The 24,809-nt window shown below is 47.5% G+C and overlaps 1 long non-coding RNA gene across 1 annotated transcript; it reads left to right on the forward strand.

Moving 5' to 3' along the window:
* The first annotated feature begins 18,247 nt into the window (after positions 1 to 18,247).
* LOC114062371 lies at positions 18,248 to 22,550 on the forward strand. The gene is made up of 3 exons (XR_003572360.1): positions 18,248 to 18,315; positions 21,385 to 21,536; positions 22,481 to 22,550. It is a non-coding gene; the product is annotated as an uncharacterized LOC114062371 (long non-coding RNA).
* The last annotated feature ends 2,259 nt before the right edge of the window (positions 22,551 to 24,809 follow it).

Raw genomic sequence — 24,809 nt, forward strand, 5'->3', positions numbered from 1 at the left:
GAATCCACATTTCCTGGAGAATACTGCTCTGCCAAATCAAGTGGTCATAATTCTGGTACAATGTAATGGAAAACTTTCAACTTGAATTTTTGGCTGTTCTGCTTTTTTATCTAAGTCCAGTCTTGTTCTCTGTCTCTAATAGTCTAATTCTACTGTTGGTTTGTGGGATTTTTTAAAAAGAGGTTATTTCCCAGAGCTGCAGCTGTTACAGATTACAGTATGATAGCATGAGTTTCAAGTATTCTTATGAGTGCCTTTTGCTGTACTCTGTCTTGTGGTCCATATGCTGAGCAGCAAAGATGTAATATGTAGAAGTTGTTAAGAGACACTAACTTGCGGGCAGATGCAATACAAGCAAAATAAATGGATGGAGGAAGCCAGTCTCATGCAATTACCATGCTAGGAGCTAAGGCAGGAAACCATTTTCTCTGGGAAAAGGGAAAAGAAACCAGGCTTTAGTGGTGAGACTCTTGAAGGAGGGAGAGAATGCTCCAGATTGAAACCAGGACTTTGAGCTTCCTTGCTTCTTAGCATCAGAGACTGTTTTTGATGGCAGGGCCAGACAAGTTAAAAAGGACAAAGGGGTAGCCTGAGTAGGTGCTTTCTTCTGGTTGTCTGGAGACATCAGCAAAGGACATTTGAGAAGCCATGAGTCAATGCTACAAAACCGTTGCAGCAGTGAGGCACCGGCCACTGACATGTAGTCCTCTGCGTGTTCAGTACGTCCCTCTAGTGTTTGGAGGACGAGAGCTGCTGGGCCTCCCTGAACAAGTTCCCACCCACCCTACCAGCTCCGAGTGCTGAAGAAGGTGCTGAAGCCTGGAGCAGTGTGCCTGAGAGCCCTCTGCTCCGCCCTACCACACCCACTCCTGGGTGTACTGACATCCCTCCCTTTGAACGTGTCACGTATTTAATGACTATTATAATGACTTTGTTAGTCCATTATCTAAATTGTAGACATGGACTCCTATGGCTGAGAGTTGCAGAGTTCAGTTTCCAATGAAATATCTGTTAGTTTTGAACCTGCTACTTCTTGTATTGTAAAAGATCATGAACAGTTTTTTTCCCTCACCTTTTCTGTGACATGCTTATCTAAGTCTTGCCTTCTTGACTAAATGGAGGCGTGACCTTGGTTCGGCTTATAGCCTACTCACTTGTTTGGGAGGATAGAATATTTAAAAGCAATTCTATGGTTTTTCTAAGGAGACTGTTGTACAGCATCTTTAGTCTGCTTTCTTCTGCTTTCTCCACCTTGATTGCTGTTACTGCTGGAAAAGAAAGATCAGGATGTGATTCAGGTAACTGAGGTGTTAACACCAGGGTGGCCAATCTACACTTCACGCACCAGATACATCTTCTGGCCCAATCACTCTTGCCCTCTTTCTCAGGGACCTGCAGATAGTGAGTTCTGCATCTTGCTGTGTGGCACAGGGATATGTCTGCCTGCGGGATCATCTGAGGAAGAGTTTTCCATGCAAGTGCATGGCACGATGGCACGTGTGTATGTCCCTAAGCATGGGTGGATGCACACATTCACCCAACAAAATGTACATGGTGTGCCCTACCTCATTCACTGAGTCAATTCTACTATTAGACTGCCATAACGAAAATTGTGCCTAAAACCTTTTTAATCTGTGCATTGTCTGTTGAACACAGTAGTACTTTACAGTCTCTTTCAGTGATCTGAGGTGAACTGAATGATCTTACAAACCCTACTTAATTAATACCTGACTGTCATCATAGGGCAATTTTAATTATTTGGAGCAGCTTAGTCAGCACAACAGATTGCAAGAGCTCTACAAGGGTTCTTATCCCTGTTACTGTAGGTTTACACGGGCCTTCCTTTAAATTTGTATAGGGACACCCCCCTTGCACCAGTATACAATAGCCAAACTCAGCAGGAACATCACTAAAAGCTCTTAAAAAACTGAGTGGCTGCAACCTGAGTGATAGCATTTTCTCAGGAGCAGATCAGATCATTGCAGCACTGCTGCTCGTTTTCTGACAAAGAGCCCTGTGTCCCTTTTCTTAAACAGAGTATTTTGTGCCTTAAGAAGCCCAGAGTGTTTCTTATGAAACACTTTCTCCTAAAATGTCTCAAAGACATTTTGACCAGAAGAACAAACAATTTGGCATATTTTAGGGTAGGCAAGGCTCCCTTTCTTCAGTTGGAGGACTTGCAAGAGACTAAAAATAAAGGGGGGGGGGGGGGGAGGAAACCTGGGTAGGAGTTCCCTTAGAAACTCTTCAGAAGAGAAAGCAAGACAAACCTCTTCTATTTGCCCATAGTTTCAACCTTCCTTGGTGCTACGCAGAAGAGTAGAGTCTGCCCATTCCATCACCTATATGATTCCAGGGACAGGGTTTTTATTTTCTTTCCATCTTTTTATTTATTGACTTAGACCTGCGCTTTTTTTTTTTTTTTTTAAACTTTCTGACTGGTTGTGTGGCAGTTGTAGTTCTTTCAGTCTGGATAGCATGTCCTAGCATATCAGGTTACTGTGATTTGTCTGTTCAACATACAACTCTTCAAGTCACTGAAAAAGTAGAACAAGACTTCTTAAAATTGTCAGCATGGCTTTAGAACATTTGAGAGGGGAATGAGAAGTGTAGATGATTTCACAATGTTACTTTAAAAGTTGGTATTTATAGAATGAACAACAAGGTCACTGCAGGTAACATGGAAATTGAGTCATCATGGTGACTCTCACTTTGAAGTGTCACCAGCAACCCTTGATTACCATCTCAGAGCCTTGCTTACACACTACTCATGAGATCTCCAGCAAAATGGATCCTGGCTAGCACGGGTTGATTTTGGGGTGACAACTAATGAGCTTTACGTTTTTATTTTGTTTGTTTGTTTGTTTTTTAATCAATCCTCCCTCACAACATAGTGACTTCTTCACAGGGCTGCAATGACCAGCTTCAGCTCCCAGGCACCCACATTTCTCTGCACCCCACTTCACTCACATCGTGCAGTTCAGCCACCTCTGCAAGCACCGCTGCCAACTCCGAGCAAATGGAGGAGACAGCGAAGGTCGAAGGAAGATGGGGCTCTGGAAAGAAACCAGGCAGTGGCATCTGTCAGCCTCTAAGTGCTTCCCCTGTTCCTTACTGTCTCCTCCAGCCTCTCAGAGCTGCTGTGTGGGAGGAAAGAGCAGCACCAGCAGCTGGAGGAAAGTGGGAGGAGTGGGAGAAAGAAGAGGGAAGAGCACCTGGGGGCTGAGAGCCATCGTCGTCTGCTCCCTTTTGCAGCCCCCTCCAGCTGTGTTTCTGTCACCCACCTGGTAAGCCAAAGGGGCTGAGTAGCAGGTAGAGGTGTGAGCAGTGACTTGTGGGGCAATTCCCACCTCCTCCCTCACCTTTACCGTGCTTCTGCCTTCCTCCATGCCAGGAAAAGCACCGTTGCTGATACTGAAGCACTCCAGCACTGCCATGCTTTATTCCCGGTACCTCTAAGTTAACAAATAGGCACCTGAAGCAAAGATGAGAAGTAGCCAAGGACAACACTAGTACTGCCTCCTCTCTGGACATATTTGGACTTGGATCGATGGCCTGTCCAACTAGGAACAGGTAAGAATTGTTCCATCCCAGTACATCTTTCCTATCCCATCCCACAGACTGTCCCAGCACCTTTCCTGGAAGAATCAGCGTGATGTGAGGATCTTGCAGCTCTTTGCCAGAGCACACCAGGTTTGCTGAGCTGTAGTCGTGCCACCTGTCCCCCTCCTCTGCCACCACAGCCTTGGTCTTCTGCTGACAGAATCACTTTCCCAGGTCCCAGTTTTTGTTCTGCCTGTCTCCACGTGCCAGCTTTGGCCCTGTGAATCCCTAGTAGTGTGGTTTTGTGCCTACACACCTGCAGCGCTGGAGCCTCCCGGGTACCTCCACAACACACCTCCTGCGCTCCCAGGAGGCCCGCTATCGAGCCCCTCATTGCTGATTCATGGGAGTTCTCTGTCCTCTGTATTCTTTTCCCGGACAGGCTTTGCCAGTGGGGCGTGTGTTGGCCACGGACGCTGGGCAACACGGCAAGGGTAACGCCGATTCTCCAGTTTCCCCTGTTCGGTGGTGAACTCACACGTTGGGGGAGCCTTTCATGCTGGGAGGGGAAAGGGGTGCCCGTGCCACGGATGTCCCGGTTTGTCCCCGTCCAGGGAGGGGCTGGAGCTGGTGCCTTTCGCCGCCAGAGAAAAAAAGCTGCTCCCGCAGCAGCTCGGCGGCCCCGACGGGGGCAGGAGAGCCCTGGGCGCAGGGTCTGGGGCGGCAGGAAAGCCCTGGGCAGGGTCTGGGGCGGCGGGGGGAGCCCGGGAAGCCGCGGGGGCGGCGGGAGGCGCAGTGCCCCTCTCGGCCGGCAGGTGGCAGCCGCAGCCCGGTTTGTGAGGGCCGTGCCGGGCGGGGCAGCGCCCGCAGCCGCGGCGGGACCGGGGTCCCGTCGGGGAGCCCCCGCCGCGCTCTGCCCCGCACGGAGCGCGGCCCCGGGGCTGGCCGTGTCACCCCTTCGGCCACCCGGGAGACCTGACCCCCAGCCCGCAGCACGGCCTGGAGGGAGCTGCCCCCGCAGAGCGGCACCGCCCCCGCTCTCCTCCGTGCCCGAGGTGCGGCCTCGGCCGGGTTCGCCCCTGGTCTGTCGGGGTAGGGAAAGGGCTGGCTGGGGAGTTGTGGCTTTTTTGACTGCGGAATCCCCCGTGACAGCGCTGTAGGAGCACCAGGCTTTGCGGGGGTGTTTCTGAGCGCCCCGCCGCCCGCACTTCCCCGGCAGCCCCGCTGGAACCCCCCGCCCCGGGGACAGCTCCGGCTGCGGGGAAACCTCCCGCTCGTCCCCGCCCGGAGAACGGCCCCGGGGGCGGCCCGGCTCCCCCGCTGGCACCGCAGCGCCCCGGGGGCTGAGGGGGAACCTTCCTTCCCGCCCACGCCGTCTGAAACCCGAGGGATGCGGGTGCCGGGAGTGGAAACACGGGGGCGGGGCGGTGTTACCGGCGATCCCCTCCCGGGCAGGTGGTGCCCAGCACTGCATTTCTGAGGGGTTTACCCACTTAAGCTCTAGATTCTGCAGGGGGAGGGTTTGCCTATCCGGAGGTTTCTCCCGGCGATCCCACCAGCCCACGGAACGCTCCTTTGTGCAGCCTCACGCTGATCCGCCCTTCGGGCTGCGGTTTGCGATTCCATCTCCTTTCACTGTAGGTTGTTGTTTTGACCAAAACTTTAGTCACAGCTGGGCTAATCTTTATACATTTCACGAATCTCACGATCCTTGCTTTCAAGCTGACCCTCCCCAGCTCCTTTACCAGCTCAGTCCCTCACCTCTGCGTGCCCTCCAGCTTCTCACAGCAGCCTCTCTCCCCAAACCCCAGGGGACAGCCCATTGGCAGGGAGTTCCCTGCTCACCTTCCCTGCCTCTGGAGGGGGCAGAGACACTGTTATCCAGCACTGCATCTGTCCTGAAATGTCTGTAATTCAGAACAGAAACCACCTCAGGCTCTGTCAGTTTCAAACCTTTCGGGCTGGATTAATGCTCGGAGAACAATGACACCACTTTCTTCCAAACTGTTTTAAATTCAGTCAAAAATCAAACAGGAGAGTCATGCTTAGAGCTGGGCTTGACTCAGAAGCTGAGAGTGAAACATGGGGGCTTCTCACCTGATGGTCACCAGTCCCGCTGAGACAGGTAACAGCTCCCTGTTTGAAGATCTAGAGGGACAGAGCTGGGGAAGTAGGGCAAGCATCCCCACCTCTAGTCCCACCACCGTTTGTTAGTCCCTGCTCAGACTCCTGGAAAGTGATGGGAGATGAACTGGGATCTTGCCCCTGCAGGGTGTGGCACAGGCACTAAAGGCTGAAGTACACATGCCATGGCCATGGTGGGGAATTGTCCTGCCTGTGTCTGTGATGTTCTTGAATATCTTAGGGGACTGCAGTGTACAGGGTTCTCAGACTGCCCCCCGATTTGCCAGCTTGAAATGCTCTTTAAAATGTATTTTTAAAAATCCAAACACTATTAAATGCAAAGAAATCATGAAAAACAACAAGGAACAAAAGCTCTCAATCCTAGCTGAGCACTGCACAGACAGGAACCTGCTCTGACGTACATGAGCACCCCATAGGGATTAACTCTCTCCTGCCCAACAAAGCCAGCCTTCTAGTTTCTACTTTGCAGCACATTTTGTGTGCTATATATGTATTCAATTTAGTCAGATAGAGAGATTAAAATGTACAGGCTTAGTACCTATCTGCAGTTGTCTCCACCCAAAAAAAAAAAAAAAAAAAAAAAAAAAAAAAAACCACCACAAAACAAAACACACACACAAAACCACAATCCTCGTCCAGGAGTTTTCTGCCTGCATGACAGATACGAAGAAATTTCCCTTGTGAAGCAGAAACAGGCAGCAGAAGTCTAAATCAAAACAACAAGGAGAAGCTTTAGGAGTCATTTTCCCCTTTGCTTTCCTAGTAAATATGCAGAAGGGAGTCTATTGCATGTCTACTACCAAACAGTTAATATTTTGCTACCCTTATGCCTTACCTGAGGTTCCTAAAGCCCTTTGCAGCTACTGCTTCACTCAGCCTCAAGTACACCCATCTAGGAGACAGCTGGAGTAACTAACCCCCTTATAAAAAGAGGGGCAGTGAACCACAGGGAGGACTTGTGTAAAGCCACCTAACAGACAATTACTGGAAAAGAAATTAGGAGGTGGGATTCTCAGTTTTGACTTTAACCTTCAAGTCAGGTTTCCTCCTTTTCCCAAACCTGCAGTGCCAAACCACTGCAGTATCAAAACATGGAACAGCATCCTCCATCTTCTTGTCATCTTTGGTACCAAATCAGGGTGGAGGGACATGTAGGCTGCAAGCCTCCAGACCTTTAGCTGCCTTTTTAGGGGACTGCCATTTAGAAAGCTGGACTAGGACATTCATGCTTTTGGCTATTTGCGCTATCCTTCATTTCTATAATGGTACATCATTCACTGAGGGGGAAATTACACAGAAATTACTTGCTTCTGCTACTGCATCTGTCCCATGTTTAAGCACAGAGAGAAGGTCTGATGTTTTTCCCGATGTACCTCATGCTCTCATTCCAATTTTTTTTCCCTGCATCTGTGGGCAATTCAAAGTATCACCATGAGACCACCTGCACAGAGATACAGCCCATAGAAGGTCTCAGTTGTGGCTGCAGCAAGAACAGTTCAGAACAGTATAGAAGAATTTTTCCACCATCATAATTAAAACATAGTGTCGCCTATATATGCTTGTCCTTTTCACCATAAGCAGTGACTTCTGAATTCTCTCATTTTTTACTTTCAGGTCTGACTGGACACAACTACCATCTTGGGGTGCCTGACTGGTTGTCTGCAAGGGAGGTGTGTAGATATCGGCTCTCTCTTTCCCTGACAACCCGTTGCTGTGGTACAGCACAGGACATGAGCAAGATGCTCCATAGCGTCTGAGATGGCAGTGACAATCCTGTGACAGAGGCAAGATCCTTGGACATGGCAATGTCTTAACAGGTACAGTGTTTTCCTTGAGAAATAAGTGTAAAATATTTACTACCTTTCCCTCTACTGCCCTTTGAGAAAATTGTGGAAAAAAAATTTCACTCAAAAGAAAGGGAAGAAGAAGGGATTTATGGTAAGGAATTCCTCATGTCTGCACATCTGTTCTAAAAATGGAAAATGTTTATGAGCTGTATCCAATCACTTAATTGAAATCTTTTCCAAAACACCACCTCTACTTTTCTTAAATTCTGGGTTGGTACCATTCTGAATCTATACTTTGAGTTCATCCTAAAATGAGACAACACTATGTTGAACGTGCCTTAGCTACAATTGCAGGAGTGTGGTATGAGACATACCGTTTCATACGTGGCATGGAAAGTATGATAGACCGATATTGAACTCAAAAGCATGCCAGCAAGTTTCTGGATGAAGTTGCTAATCAGTATGCCCTGTGTTTAATGTGGTTGCACTCTCCACACATCAGTGCAGTGTGGAAGTAGGGGGGGAAGCACTATAGGTGACATCCTGTCCTCTTCTGAGGCTCTTGTCTTCCACTTGACTATGCCTAAGGCCCTTGCCCTCTGTGAGTATCTGTTTAGGAGCAAGTGCAAAGTTCAAGAGAGATGTCTGTGATGGTTTTATGGCATGACATGGGTGAGAAAAGAGGGAGAAAGCATGTGCTGATAATCAGAATGTGAAGAAATTAATTTCAGTAATTTCAGGCTTGTGTTGCTCAAAGATCAGTGTTCAGTGACATTTGACAGGAAATGAGAACTTCTCAGTTAAGATCAACCAGACATCAGTGCTGTTCAATGTTTCTTGAAAGCTATAGAAGGTGGCTTAAAATGCTCCTAACTGTTATCATCTGTCTACCTCTAGAAAGTCCAACAAAGTCTGGTTTTCATACTGATTTAAGTGTCTGGAAACTTGGGCTTGAAACCTAAAACCTTCCTCATCCCTCCTATCAGTGATGAGGCAACAGCATCACAGATCCTCTTAAGCATCTTAAGTTAAAACCCTTTCTTCCAGTGCTGCTCTTCTTGTCTCCATTTGCTAATTGTGAATATGGAAACTTGATAGCCAGAGACCTCATGCTAGAGCCTTACAGATCTACAGATTACACAACTGCAATTAAATTGATGAGAGTAGAGGGAACGGAATTAATATTAAAAAGGAAAAAAAAAAAAAAAAGGAAGAAAGAAAACAAAAACAACCTAACCTCTAGAAATCAAATCCATGACAATTACTTTAAATGTGTGGTATGTGGTCAGTGACATATGAGTCACTTGAGCCTATCTTTATAGGAGAAAAGTATGAATAAAACACCCACCTGGCATGGTGCCACTGTCCCTATAGCTGTATCACAGCATGACAGCAGCCTGTATTGTCAGCTAGAGGCTTATTGTCATCAAGGCCAATAGAAATCTTAGTCCTGTTGCTCACTAAGTCATCCTATACCCCAACACTCTATTGCAAGTCTTCCTAGGAGCTGTCTTCCATAGCTGTATTTCTCTTCAGTGCCTTTAAACCCCCATTTTGTTTTCATGATTCCGAAAGAGTTTTCAAAGGAAGTAATAGTATCTACCTGTGTGTTTTCCTCTCATATTGACCACAATACTAACAGCTCTGCAGTGAAGGTTCAACCTACTCTTGCTTTAATGAGCCTGGGCTAACATGGAAGCTGGTTGTTGCCTGCCAGGATTAAGAGTCCAATGCATGGAAATCCACTATATGTGGTGTGACCATGGACCTTGGGCAGGCCCAACCAGATTCTCCATTTGAGGACATGAGTGTGGCTAGTGCTGAACCATTACACTTGCTCCCTGCAACACAAAGAGGTCCTCTGTGAAAAGGAGATTGTGGGGTAATGGATACTGGCAAAGCCTTTAGAAAGGTTGAACTGGCATCTGTCTGGAATGACGTTGGTTATGGTTGACTCTGCTCCAGCTAGATGGATAGATTAGACAAAGCAATACAGGTGCCCTTCAGCTCCACCACTCTGTGACAACTCCCTTAGAGCAGTCTGCACCACCATTAGCTTGATGAGCCATCACAACTAAAACATAAAGAGTAGGCAAGAGCCTATTTTGGTTTGGGAAGAGAGCTTGTAGTAAATTCGTGTATTTCCAAACCTCTGATTGTGTAGATACAGATACAGCACAATTGCAAATGTTGATAACCTTCCATAGTCTAAAACCAGGTCCCTCTCGTCCCACCCTCTGTTGCCAAGGAGCAGACTAGAGGGAAGCAGGAAGGGCAATATTAGTTTTCCAGAAATAGCTGGTCTTCTATGCTATGTCGCTCTAGCAGCGTGCTGCCATTGCAGCCATGTTGGGCTAAAAGGTCAAATCCATTCAGTTCCTGTGTTGTGGCCCCAGTTCCCAGGGGGGCTCACACAGCACGCTTGCTAACTCACTCCCACCCCCAGGCTCAGGTGAAGCAGCCATTTCCCTTGGAGAGGAAACCTGGAAGAGAGAAGAGTTTCCATGAAGTGCCAGATGGATGGCTGGGAGCACAGGTCCAACTGCATGGCTCAGCTGCACTTCTCAGCCCCTACCCGCCAAAAGATCGAGTCTCTTCTTAGTGGTTCTAAATGGGAATAACACATGAATTCCCAAATGAGTGAGGGAGTTATGCAACCATGAGGCAACTGATCTCATGTTCATATTGCTGAGAAGCAGAGGAGCCTTCCCCCGCATCTTACCCAAGCAGACAGTGAGCGGGGTTTCCTTAATGGGAATCCCTCCACTGCTTCTCCCCCAAATCCCTAGCTCATCCGTGTGGGGTATGCCGCCTGTGCATCAGATGGGTGGAAAGAGGCTGTCAACTTATTTTTCATTCAAAGGTTTAGCTGAAGATAGATTTGAACTCCACATATATCTTTAAAGGGAAGTTTTTTCAGCAAGTGTAGTAGGCTTAGCCTGAAATGCCCACCTCTATCCACCCCTCTCTCTCTCTGGAGAAAGGAGGCAGCTCAGTTTGTTGCCTCTCACTATATCTGTTTGTAAGAAAGTTGTGGGGGAAAAGCTCCAATATGTGGGCTGAACACTCCAAGACAAAAAATAACAAAACCAAAAAAATCACCATGGTCCTCATCGGTGAGCTGGCAGCTTGAGTTGCACCCTGAAGTTGGTGAAGACTAGTTGGGGAAGGAGAAGGGCTTTGTCCTTTCCCAGTGGTGTGGCAGGGCAGGTTAAAAAGACTCTGGTTGGGAGCCCTCCAACATTCCCAAACTTTCCATTATCTTCAATCACCTAACTTTCATTTACTCTGAGAGTTCAGAGGCATTTACAAGCCATTGATTTATCTCACCTTGTGACTAACCCAGCTACTCCTGCTGGGTAAGGTAGCATGACTTACCCAGGTCAGGCCATGACAGAAGCAAGAGAAAGCCTGAGCAGCACCTGTTCGCAGCGCTTTTCTACCTGTCAGGCCATATCTGTTCTCTCTGCACACAAGTCTGGGGAAAACTTGGTGTCTGAATGGGTTTTCCTGGGAGACTGGGGTGTATTTGCAGGAGCATATCCAATCACTAGGTAACTGCCATAGCTGGTGGCCACACAGGAAGATGACCTTCCCCACCTGGTGTGGCTGGGGAGAGGGGATGAACCCTGACCATGAGGTAGGAATGGGACACAGGTCATGTCACTTCAGGAATGGATTTCCCCAGTGTCACCAGGACAGCCCTCCAGGGGAAGAGCTAAAGCTCCCCACACCAGGTGTCTGAGCAGTTACACTAGAGCCTTCTCTGCCCTCTCCTTCTCAGGAGTGAGAGAGCTTTGGGCTAGGGCTGACTCAGCTCAGCAGGGCACAGAGGGACACTCCACCAGGCAGCCCTATCAGCACCCGGGCTGGGTGGTACCAACGAGACCACAGGTATCTGCCATCCCAGGCCCTGTGTGCCCACTCACTGTGCTGCTGGAGCCACAGCCAGACAGCACTGGAGTGACTGTAACATGGAAGGGCCTGGAGGGCTGCTGGACTGTCTCCACCCACCATGGTGGACATCAGATGGGGAAGGCAGCTCTGACTGATACATGTCCCTTCATGAGAGAGTAATAGGAAAATTACTGGGATTTCAGCTTCTGTAAATCATCCTGCCTGTGAAATGGCCAAGCAGAAACATCTAGGAGAAAAAAAATGAAGCATCTGCTTGATCACATGAAGGGTGTTGCCCTAAGATGGAAAAACTGGCTTTGTGCCCCAGCAATGCCACAGACTACCTCTATAGCCTTGGGTGAGTCACTCAACTTTCATTTAGCCAGCTATAAAATAAGTGCAAAGGGGTTTTTCCTTTTATATTTATTATTTTCTTTTTCTTCTCTTTTCACATATTAAGCTCCTTGGGCAGTCTCTTAATACACAGCATGTCTAGCTCCTCACATGTTATGATGCAGATCTTATTTGGTTGTTTACCTCCTCCCATAACATAAATGAAAATTCACTATTAATATCCCTGTAGGAATACTGAGACTGGGAGAGGCTATTTTGGGAACGACAGGATGGAGGTGGAAAAAAAAAAGTATTTTGTTAAAATGCAGACACTGCCCTTCCTAAGCCAGGCTGAGTTAGCATCCCAGATTTGAGTAATAAATAGTACTTTTTTTCTGTGTCCATCCCTTCTTTCAGCCATTCTAAGCTGAACCTTTCTGCTGCAGTGTATGTTCTGTCCTCAATTAAAAAAAAAAAAAAAAAAAAAAAAAAAAAAAAAAAAAAAAAAAAAAAAAAAAAAGAAAAGAAAAAAAAAAGGCACAAAATAAAATAAGCCCCTGATAATATAATTCTTCTCCCACTGCCTGAGTCTCTGCACCAGGGAACTGTGAATAATCTCCCAGTGCAAACAGCCCCCTGTGTAAAAATAGCAACACAACTGCAAACTTCAGGGTAATCACTGCTTGATTTCAAAATATTTGCTCTGCTCCTGCCCTGTCCTTTATCTCTCAGACCTCTATATGTCACTAAAGCAACATTGGACAGCTCCTCGCCAGGTCTGCCTCCTCCAATGTGCTCCATCATTATTAATGGAAACTATCTCCATCTCGGAGTATTTAAAAATATACCCTTTTCTAAATATAGGCAATCTGCGTGTGCTTAACTACTACAGGGCAGAATGAGAGGGACCAAAATATTGACATGCACTGGGTGTGTATAATTTGTTTTGATTCCTGCTCCCCACCACCACCTCCCAATACCAATCTGTATATTACCCACACACCTTGGAGGAAAATCTGTCATTATGTAGCACGAGGAATGTATCTGCTGCTTAGAGCCTGGAGTTTCCTTTGTTTATTTTTCCATCCTCTGTCCAAACGGTGTCAATGAGAGTGGAGCTTACGGAGCTATTTATAGCCTCTCGCCACACTAGGCTGCACCTTGCCAGTAGCAGCGGCAGCAGCATCAGCCTCCCCCGGGGGAAACAGGATGGGGCAGGCCATGGGGCAGGGCAGGGCACAGAGCCCCGGGCAAGGAGAGGAGGGCAAGTGAAAAACTGGAAGTCGAGGGGAGGGAGTGGAGCAAAGGAGGTATGCAAAGTGGGGACAGTGGCATGCAAGGTGGAGAGGAGGAGAGTGCAGGTGGACCGAGGGAGCTGTGTCTAGTGCTTGTCAGGGAATGGGAGCTGGAAACATCAAAAATTGTTTTGAGAGAGATTTGAGGAGGCATATCCATTTCCTGGATAGGATGGGGGGGGGGGCTTTGAATTAAATCATCTTGGGGCAACCCTTGCCTGGCATCAGGGAGTACTTGGGAGCTGGTCAGAGTGCAACCTGCCTCTTGGGAAGTGGGTTTGAGGGGTGCAGAAACAGCCCATGTCACTCAGTACAGAGTGAGAATCTAAAAATAGAGCAGTACTGGAGTTTGACCCATGAGGAGGGGGCAACTGGTCCAGTGAGAGAAATAACTGGGACTGGGGAACTCTGTGCTTAAGTGGCCTGTTGCCACAGGGGACTGGGTTCAGGGTGTGCTCCCCATACCTTCCCCAGCATCATCCCTGTTCTAGGGTGGTGCCAAGCTCTGACCTTGGTTGCAGCAGACAGGCAGAATCGTAACGTGTGTGGGAACCCCCTAAGATGGTCTCAGTGCCTCCTCTACAGCCCCCTCAGCTCTCACTGAGCCTTTTCTTCCCGCACTGTGCCTGGCCCCTCTCCCTGGGGGTCTTGCCTGCTTCCCGTGCCCCACAGGGGACATTTTCCCACCCCTGCCCGTGGGTGGATTTGATTCATGCATGGTTTTATGTGCAGACGTGCTGGTGGCAGTTCCCTAAAAGGGGGTGAAGGCAACCTACCCACTAACAGAGGCGGCTCTGGGGCTCCGTTTGTGGCTGTGTTCTGTTGTTGTTAGCGTTAATAAGCTTGCCCTTGATGCAGTCTGCAGGGCTTGAGGTGCTGACTAAGGAGCAAAAATCCAGGGAAGGGGGAGAGCAGGAAAGGGAGCTCTCATTTGGGAGTGTGTGTGTGTGTGTGCATGCTCTCCCTTGAGTACGTGTCCAGAGCCTAAGGCCACCCTATTTTTCTAATGGGGTGCAGGGAAAAAGCTGCAGTTTCTGCTTGAGGTATTGCTTGAGCTGGCAGGGAGAGCTGGGCTGGCCAGATGGAGGGATGAGAGGGAGGCAGGGAGAGAGAGGCAGGCAGGGATGGGAGGGGGGAGAAGGGAGCTAGACACCTACGCAAACACAGAGTGAGAGGAGATCCTTGGATGCAAACACAGACACAGGCGTCCTCCTCCTCCTCACATGCCCCTGATTCATTTCCACATGCCATACACGTGACATGCTAATTCAGGGCTACTACAGAACTCCAGGGCGAGAGATGAACAGGAGAGAGAAATAAAACCCAGTAAGGCACCGAACTGCAGATTTTTAAAGGGGATTCAGCGCAGCTTAGCCGTACCCCCGCCCCGTGCTCCCTCCGGGGGAGGCAGAGCCGGGCTGGCCTCGCCGGCAGCCCCCCCGCCTGCTCATGCCCCCACGCACCCCCACACCACCACCTTGCGGGAGTGGCTCCACGTGAGCTCCGCACACAGAAGCAGCACGGTGCCAGAGCACATCCCACCCATCCCCGGGACACACGCGGTTACATCAGCGGCACGCTCCCCTCCGCGCCCCTGCGGCACCACGCGGGCTGGGGCGGCCTCAGCTCTGCCCTCCTCCCCAGCACCGGGGGCCTGCCGAGCTCGAGTCTATTTTTAAACACAGGCACATAAGCCCTACGTGCTGGGGGGCGAATAAGCTCCAAACAACCCCGTTACAAACCCGGGAATCCCCAAGGTAAATGTAGTTGCCCGGCAGTGGGGCAGGACATGCCCCCCGCCGCAGCCCCCTCGCTGCAGCCCACTCCCCCACCACTGGCTCAGGCTCTTGGTGCCCCTACCCACCTCCATTCCCAAGCCACAGCAGGCTGCCTGCCCTGCCTGACTCCAGCAGTCACATCCCCACTGTGACAAGATGCTGAAAAAGAGGGGAGGTAAAATACAAAATACAGCTGTGGCTGTCAGTGGGCTGAATGGCAATATGACTGCTCCGACCCCACTGGGGTTTACACCAGGGTAACGGATAGGACAGTTTTATCCTCTGTATCTGTACCCTTGCCCAGTTTATGCGGCACTTTCTTACCATCTACTCTTCCAATGCTAGGTCCAAAATGAATGAACCACCTGGATTCATAATTTCTATCATGCAGAAATAACGTCAGTACAAAGAGCTCTGCAGCCCATCGCCACCCATCTTCCTCCCACTCCCTGTTTAAGGGTTGCATCAATGCAAAGACCTGAAGAGCTTCACCCCCTCAAGCGCTACCAGTTGTGCCAGAGACATGGGAAGGGGAAAGCAAATTCCCAGCATGGGGAGGCAAGGACTCTCATCTCAACCATCCCAAGTGAGACAAAGAGGGGACCAAGTCCCTGGTCCACACCACAGCAAATGTGGTGAGGAAGAACAAGCACCCTCTGAACTGCACTTGGGAGTGGTGGTGGCCAACAGCAGCAGGACTAGACCTCTCCCCAGCAAACAACAAGTGACAGTGGGAGCTTCCAGTGCCTGGAAGTTACTGGGGTTAGCCTTGAGCTCCCCCGGTTCCCATTGCATCAGTTCAGTCTGAGGGGGACTGGGTGGGCATGACACAAGGAACTTAGTGGAGTTACCTCTTTGTAGCATGGAGAACCAAAGATATTTTGGGCTATATTGTATCCTGAGGATATTTTTGCTAACTGGACTAACCCTTCAGACATCTCTAACAGGAGCTCCAAATATAGGCAGACAAAAGCATGTCTGCTTTCTCCTGAGCGGAATTTTGTGTGTTTTACCTTTGAAAAGCATATCAGAGAAATTTGGGTTGCAGTCCTGGTAATTTGTTCCTGTGAAAAGGTGGTGGTTACAATTTTTTCTCCAAGTGTTGCCTACCCTTCTCTTTTTTAGCGGCCAGAGGAGCTGGACCCTGGCCCCAAGAAAGACATCTTAGCAAGCTTCTTTCTTCTGCATTTCTGAGGAGGAAAGAGAGATGATCTAGTTTATTGGCTCAAGCTTTCCCCATGTATGAAGGGGCTTTCTTTGCTAGACTGAATATTTTGAACCAAGATCTGTGAAGGAGAATACACAGCAATTCCACGTTTATCTGCCACCGTTTATATTAGAGACACTCTATTCACTCAGTAGAAGAAACCTGTGTTGCTTCATGAAAAGAATGAGAGGAGAAGGTGGAAAGCATTCAAGTTAAATATTCCACCCAAGTATTTTAAACTGACAGTCACATGAAGTAAAAAATCCCGCAAGCTATATAAGACTGTGTAAGGCTTACTGAAAAACAAGGCTTTCTGTCTAAGGCAGAGGAAACAAAGGTCACTCATAACACCCACTAACGTTTGTATTTTTAAACTCTTATTATGTCCATGTCTAATCATGATCGAGGTCTTTGTGTGTACAGACATGAAGATAAGGTATCAAATCCAGAATGTTTTTAATGATGTAGACAGTCAGTCATGGTGGAAGCAGTCACAAATGTATACCTGCAGAAGTGTGTGTGTGTTTATGTGTACCATCCTGTCTCTTTACAATACTGCCCATGGGCACCACACTGCAAGATTCTGCCCACAAAAAAACAAGGAAACCCATGATAAAAGAATGTGCAACTGCAAGTAAAGACCTGAGTGTCTAGTTCAAGCCTAACAAGCTGCTGCACCCAAGCTGGCATTGCAGCCCAGGAGTCCTGCCTCCCTCTGTCTCCAGTAACCATGAGACAGCAATCCTTCCCACATTTGCAGGAACAATGATTTTTTTTTTTTTGTTTTGGTAATTGTATTAATACCTGTTCTTCCCTCATGCTAGCAATTTGGTTGATTTCTTGTTTATTGCTTTTCACCTTCTACCATCAATAATTCAGCCACATAGCCCCCAGGAGGTGGAGAACTAAATACTCCTTTTACAGAGACTTGCCTAGTAAAGGAGTGATATGATAGCTGGAATCAGATCCCTGGCATTCCAGGTTCCTAACCCAAGCCATAGTCCCAGAGATGGCAGTCCCACAGCCTGCGATGCCAAGGCTCTTGCTGGCTTTTGGAAGTTTGTTCTGGATTCTGTCTCCTTGGGTTTTGCCAGGAATAACAACGGCAGGATGTGACCCTGATTGTAAATGAGGTTCATAGGTGGCTTGTGCACTATCAGTCTTGCTGCTTCTCCTCTGGTCTTTAATCCTGTATTTCCTAAATCAAAGTGTTGTGCCCAGATCCTCTCAGGATCTGTGGATTAGGTCACGGTGTTCATTTCAGTGCTCAGAAAGCTGGTTCTTGTAATTAAACTGCTACCATTATCAACCCCAGAAAATCCTGTTTTAGGGACTGGAAGGGGTGAGGAGAGAAGAGGCTGTGAAGAATCAGCTCCACTCACGCTCTCTAGCGAGTGTCTGAGCCATATAGGTCAGGCAGAAGCCATTTGCTGTGCTGTACCTGCTCCATGGATGATCAGGGGACTGCATTCTGCATATATGTGAGCTGCCTTGCTTTTCAGTTCAATTCAATTAGCTAAACCCTTCTTAAAACCCTGTAGAAATAAATATCCCTCTACTCCTCAAGCTACTGTCTTTTTTTTTTTTTTTTTTTTTTGGGGGGGTGGGGGGGGCGTTCTATGCATGCTGTCCTTCCAGCTCATCCTTCAAACACCCCGGCCATCTCTTCGGGTGCCGTGGGCTATTTTTAACCCATGTGCAGGTTTGAGCGAAGCCTCCCCGTGCCGGAGTCCCCCCGCTGGGGTGCGGAAGGGGCTGGCGGCGTGGAGCAGGGAGCGAAGTCAAGCCACAAGGGGGCATGTGCTCTTCTAATTCATAAAATGTGCCTTCATTGACAAAAATGCTGAACAATTGGTGAATGGTGTGTGCATAAGTTAATGCTGCTGGAGAACACACGGCTAGTGATGGGGACCTTGGCTGGGGGGTTTGTGAGCAGGGAACAGAGAGATGGGGAGGAGTGGCAGGGCCCTAAAATGCACCTGGGGCATTTCTGCAGCTCTCTCCTGCTGAAGCAGGGAGCTCTGGTGAGGGGAGAGTCAGAGAGCCTAATTCTGCTTCCAGACTCCACTGAAAGTAATTACAATGGCCAAAGCCGGGAGGGTGTTAGTGACAGTCACAGGCTCAAGCTGGCTCTGGGAATGCTTTGCTGTTTTCTTTAAGGTTTTGTAGCAAATGGGTTCAGCTGCCAAACATTTTTAATTCCTTCACTAGGTGAGATGGTACAGTAGACTAATTGCTAATAAGGATATTTACACACAGAGTATTTATTTCCAAGCAAACTTTGCATCCACCTGCATCTCCTAGACTTGTCTGAACCCATTCTCACCACAGTAAGTTCCCCAGTTTCTGCTGTCTCTTCCTGCCCTACAGCACTGTTTTGGGGCTTGGGTAGTTTCTCCAAAGGACAACCAGTGTAGAGGGAAGAGAGATAGGGCTGAGCACTGAACAGGGAGCCAGGATGCTTGGGGATGCACCCAGCTCTGCTATGGTCTAAGGTGTCTGTGAGTACTCTGATGAATTAGAGGACTAGGAACTGCTAAAGATTTCTGTGAAGTCTTGTTTTCAAACAAATTTCCCAATGCAATGGATAAAAGAAAAAAAGGGATGAGCAAAAGTTTTTCTGTCTGAGCATGTCAAAATAAATATTTGGTTTATTGGCTTTTTGGAGCCCTGTCTTCTCAATCCAAAATGGACTCAGGTGTACTGGGAGTCAGTTTACAACTTCCCAGTACATGAGTCAAAATGTGGAGCTCACCACCTGTAATTCCAGTGACTACAATGGAGTTCAGACAAGAATGAATTTGACAAAAGAGGATTTGACTGATCAGGATTGTCCTAAGCAATATCAGAAATGGGGAGGCACCCTCATTCTGCCTGCCCCACGAGCTCCTCCAGCTATCAGGGCAATGCAGTCAGACCTTCACCCACTGTGGGCTGTGCCCAGCTAGCATACAGTGGGGTCTTCCACCAGTGCCTACAGACTGCACTGAAATGAGGGACAGGGTTGCAGAGGGTGAGTGTCTCACCCCACTCCCTGGATTAGTCCCTGCTTCCCTTTCCTTTCTTTGATGGGGAAGGGGAAGGGAAAAGCCAGGCAGTAAAGAAAGTACCAGTGCTGTCCCTACAGCACAAAGGGGGGAGGTACTGGATTACTCCATAGTGACGAGCTGGTGTATCACAGAGAGCACCTTCTTGAGTAACCAGGCATGGAAGAACCGGGCCTATAGCCACCATTGTTTAACTTGGTGATTCAGCCTTCAAGCCCCTTCACCTCATTTTAAAAAGCAGGGAAAGCCCTGTCACACAGGTCAGAAGGTCATGTTGCCCTCTGTCTCCATCCTTCCCCCTGCACAGGTGCAAGCAAGACATAAATGCTGCAAGGCTTTGTACAAAATGGGAAACAGGCTGGATTTACCTGTAGTATGAAACAGATTTATCTCTTGAATGAAATAGCCTAAAATGGCCTCTCTGAGAATTTTGGCTAAATTCAGGAGCGGTAGAAATAAACCTGCAAAAGGCTTTCTGTCATGAAAGATGCTCTGACACAACAGTGATGTGTGTGTATAACATTTATCAGGGAAATCAGCAGGAACAAACCCAGCCTCAAGTATTCTAAAGCCTGGGACATGACATGCAAGGCTGCTGCATAGGGATCTCCTGTCAGAAACTGTGTGACTACCTCATGCTGTTGAGAGCAATACCACTCCATTCAACATTTTATATGTGGCATGGGCAAGACTGGAAGTCTGGTTTGCCCTTGGGACATGATTGGTTAGGTAGGATGCAGGACCATAACCTCTCACTGTCTTTGCAGTTCTTCAGACCTCTGGTAGTGCTATAGCTGATCATGATTTTGCTTTTGTTAAATTTGAGATAAATCCTCCTGCATTCTGTGCAGACCAGAAATTTCCCTTTGGACTGCAAGTTGTGAGGGTAGCCCTTCCCTGCATGGGAAAAAAAAGACATCTTCCTGTGACCTGGGGCAAGACACAGCCACTTGTTTGTGTGCTGTAATGCCTGTGTAGCCTGTGGCCTCTAATATCCCTAAAGCCATGTGCCATGAAGCTTATCCAGACTGAAAATCTCATGGTTCTTCTTCCAGGACTGAAATTCTTGCAGTAAGTCCTAGAAGTCTTTAAACACAGGATGCTAATTTGATTTAAAAGCTGAAAATATCAAGATGCATCTGCACCCACCGTGAAATTTGGTAACTTACTTTGTCCATCCTCCCTCCCCTTTTCCAATTGTTCTTTTTTGTATGGTTCCCCACTGAGACTGCGTTGTCTTTGTGTACAGCATGCTTTCCTATACTTAACCTATACTTAACCATAAAGCACTAAACTGCCTTTTTTCACTGTTATTTAATGCTCAGAACATTTATTGCTGCACAGGTGGTGTGGTGTCTCCCTGCTCTTCTAGAAAATTCCAATAGTCATAGGACTGAGATGTCTAAGAAGTCAACAATGAAATCCTAAAAAAAATATCCCTTCCCAACACAATCTTAACTGTGAGTTGCTGGCATTAGCTCTCAGAAATGGCATGGCAAAAAGTGAGGAGCCTAATAAATAGACCTGAGGCACACTCTTTGGGTGTGCTAATATTAGAATCACAGACAACAAATTGGAAATTCAACATTTATCTGCATCTATTCTGAGTGTATTAACTGTGTTGACTGTAGCTGTATTGATTACATGTTGGAGCAGCTTGGAATAGCTGATACCGTGATACAGTGCAAGGTTTATGTTGAGAGATGGAGTGTGGTTTATTTGGTTTGCCAGCGGAGATTTAGCCAATGTGCCCATAGTAATCCCTTGCTGCAGGAATTGTCCATCATCCAATTGTATGATCTCCTGGTCACTGGGAGAGGGGAGCAATGCCATCTCACAGAAGGAATGTGTACAGAAAGGGAAAAGTCAAGATATTTTTTAGTGTCTTCTATGTAGGCTCAGCACTTGAACAGAGGCCAAGCCAAGCTTGCACCTGTTTGCTTGTGTGACCTTGCCTTGTGCTTTACCACAGCAAGGGAATCATTGGACTCTGTCCAAGAGACCTCTGTACTTATTTTCAGTGTGCCTGTGATGGTGGGTGAGGGCTTTGCTGTGGCACAGCACCCAAAGGGCAGAGTCGAAGTCACATTCCAAACAGCAATGTGTGCAACAAAACTGTGTCTCTTCTTTGCTTACTTTCACCCTCACTCTACTTCTCTACTTCTTGAAAGAAAGGAAACTTAATTCCCTCTAAGCAAACTTTTGGGATATCAAATATTTTTCAGTTCACACACACACATACATACCCCAAGAAAAATGCAACCTTTTCCATGTCCAGAGCCTGGATCCCCATACTGGATCTAATTCCCTGTGTTGCACACTACTTCCCTCTTTGTGCTTCTGTGTTTGCAGGTACCAGCATGAAACTCCGAAGAGGAGCTGGGAAAGGACTCTGGAGTAGCCTGGAGCCATAACTACACTTTGAAAAGTGGAGAGGACAAATGTGAAGGGAGCACATATGACAAGCAGGAGACCTGAAAAAAAGCACTCCAAAGCCCTGTGAGGTATGGATGTTGGTTATGAAGTTTGTAAAGCTCAACTGCTCAGCATCTTTCACTTCTTTTCACTGCTTTCTTTCATCCACCGCATTCCTTGTGGCTCTTTTTACTCCCCTACAGTACTTCAGGTCCTCTGAAATCCCCTCCACTACATCCACACTTTGTACTCCCATACCTTCTGGCACCCTCCCCTTCCTCTCCATGCATTCACTGTTTGCAGCTGTACTCCCTCGTTTCCTTCCACGTCCATCTCAACTTTACCCTTCTCTTTCCCACCCCTCACTTGCGGGTTATTTGACATACCTGTGGGCAACAAGGAGCAGAGCAGTGCTGTGAGGTGTGAGTGTACCAGGTGCAGGGTGGCAGGACAGGGAACAAGAGCCGAGGTCCAGCCCCAGGCTGCTACTGGGGAAGGGAAGCCCTTGGGAAGGAGGTTGAGAGCTCTGGAAATTCAGAGACTCGTTCTTGGTCAAACAAAAGAGCTAAATGAAGGAAAAAAACTGTCTGCACAGCTCCAGATGGCTCTGACCAGAGACGGGCTTAGTGCCCGGCAGAATCCCCTCTACCTAACATACTCTGCTTACATAAAGGGAAAAGGAGAGTGTTTCTAGCTCTCTCTCTTCACTGCCCACCTGGCCTTCATTCTCCACCAGGCCTCTCATCACACTTCTGGACTAGGGCCTCAGCTCTAGTCCTTGCCTTTGTTTCCTGCTGCTTTCTAGCCTCCCCCTCTAATTGCTTTTGCCTCTCCAGAGTCCTATATATACTCTTCTTACTGTGCTCTCCTCCAGACCCTTCTCCCTTCTGCATCCAAGCAACCCACTCTGCCCCTGTTCAGTCAGCACACGTGCCCCAAAGCTTTCCCTCTATTCAGCACCCCCAGAATATAACAAATTTAGAAACTCTAGAACAGTCTGTGCTAAAGGGATTTTTTTATCTGTGACTTACAGGCATAGATGACCAAATTGCTTGTTTTTCTTTGGCTGCATTCACTTTGCTTGCTCCAGGTAACCTAATCCTGTTTTTTTAACTGTCTTCTATCTTCCTCCACTTAATCCTTGCTGATTTTTCCTGACTACTTACGTTTCTAAAACAACATTGGACTGTTTATTTTAGAGAACTCACAAATGTTGGTTTTAAATGAGAGATAGTGGAGTTTGGACAAACGGAGCTCTTGTAAAACACAAGAAGCATGTACATCGCTCTATTCCCAAAAGCTTTCAAGAGAAGTCACCTGCACAGTGCATGGGTGCAGCTCAGTTTAACCAACACACCATGTCACCTGGGATCACTTAGTTATTTTACCAGCAGGCTGCCTGGAAACCTTCTTGCTTTAGCACATATCTTACTGCTCATGTGCACCTCACCTCACTTTCTTTGATTTGAGAGTTTGCTACAAGCTGATGTGGGGACCCAAGCTCAAAGGTCACTCACTTTTGCAGCAGAGTGTCATCACTGGTGCTGAGCACCAGCAGATATGAATATCCAAGAACAGACCAGTCTGAACAGGACCAAAACTTCATTTTTAAAATTAATAGTAATAATAATAATAGACATTGTCAATAGTGATACAAAGATGGATGAATGCATGCATGAATGATTTATATAATGGCCATGCTTTCATTCTTTTCCTATTTATCCCTCGGAACTAGGAGTGGAGCCTCTATGCACACCAGTGCTAGTCTTGGAGTCATCAGCAGTCTGCAGATACAGTTCCAGCTATAGTGCATGTGTAGCCATTACATGGAAAAAAAGCGATGTGTGAGATGCCCGTCCCACGCAGGCTGCGCAGCTGCAACTTCTTGCTCAAATGACTCCAAATTTGCCCCAAGTGGTATTTAGCCAGGGCCTCTGGGAGGTTCATTAGTATTGCGAAAATCAGATGGAGCATAAGAATATCGAGGTATGTTGCATACTTCCTCGTTAAGCAGAACATGATGCTCACTCTTCACTATGGTAGAGCAGTGCACACTCGCTGGGATGGATCTGAGCATATACAGTGCAGAAGTATCGTAAGTAATAAATGGTGTACCCAATAGTGCCTAACTGCAGCGATGATTAATCATTTAGGCCCTGATCCTGCAAACATGCATGAGTTTAACATTACTACTATGAGTAATCCCCTTGATTTCAAATTAGATTAGTCACAGTCTTAACACTTGGCACGTGAATAAATGTTTGCAGGGCTAGAGTCCTATTTATGGCCTGATCTTGCAAATTATTACTGTCTAGCACAGTGCTTCTGTTCCTGAATACTTTCACCGATTAAAAAAAAAAAAAAACCACAAACTCAAAACACTCTCCTGAACTGTGAATGTTGCAGGGTTAGATCTGCTGTGTGATACGTATGCACAGTTCTGCATAGCGTAGGTCATGGATAGATATAGCTGTATCTGGCCATGGGTGTGTGCCTCGATGCAAAGCACTTGAAAGCTGATCGCCATCAATGTTTTTTACTGTCCTTTACCACTGGTTCTAAGATTTAGGTCTTCCCTCTACAGTGTAAACAGAATTTTTCCCCTATTTCTTTTTAAAGAAAGAAAGAGAGAGAGATTAAATCAGTTTTGCTAAGTTAGGGTGAAGAAAATAAGGAACCAAATAAGCAGCTTGCAAATTTAAGTCACCAGTCTAATCAAATTCCTCTGGGCTGCGGTGTCCTTTCTGTGAAATCAACCTGCATTAAAGCGACTGGGTTGCTGTTTGTGAATGTACCATCTCTGCAAATTACCGCTGCTCCGTTGCATTGTGTTTGTATGAATGGGGGTGACATGTGCTTGCCCACAGGTCCACGTGAGAGAGGTGGGGTGAGGAAGGAAGGATATTTTTAAAATGAATCTAGAGGGAGAAAGTGGACGCTGCAGCTTCAGAGAATGTGAATGGTATCCTAAAATAACCCCTGTCATCTGCCCACCCACCCACTGCCAAAATCAAGGTGCAGCTCTTTCATTTAAAATTAATTCTTGGCCCCAGAGGGTATCGATAGATCAATATCTTGTGCTTCTGATCTCTTGCGGGCCACCCTTCAATGGCTCATGCAAAGGCTAAAAACAGAAAGATGCAACACAAAAGATACCGCAGTCAGCTCAAGCAAGGGGGATATTTTTAGATCAGAAAAGGGAAAGGAGGGGAGAGGGAGAGAGAAAGGAAAAAGAGGGAGAGAGGCTGGTCTAGGGTTTGCAATCTAATTTGGTCTCCCTCTTCCCCCCTCCTTTTTTTTTCTCTCTTTTTTTATTCCATCGGTGGTATTTTCCATACAATCTGATTTCTGCCCGCTTGGCT

The sequence above is a fragment of the Empidonax traillii genome, unplaced genomic scaffold, assembly GCF_003031625.1.
Source record: "Empidonax traillii isolate 1590-97213 ecotype Southwest subspecies unplaced genomic scaffold, ASM303162v1 scaffold402:size526523, whole genome shotgun sequence".
In the NCBI taxonomy this organism is placed as follows: Eukaryota; Metazoa; Chordata; class Aves; order Passeriformes; family Tyrannidae; genus Empidonax; species Empidonax traillii.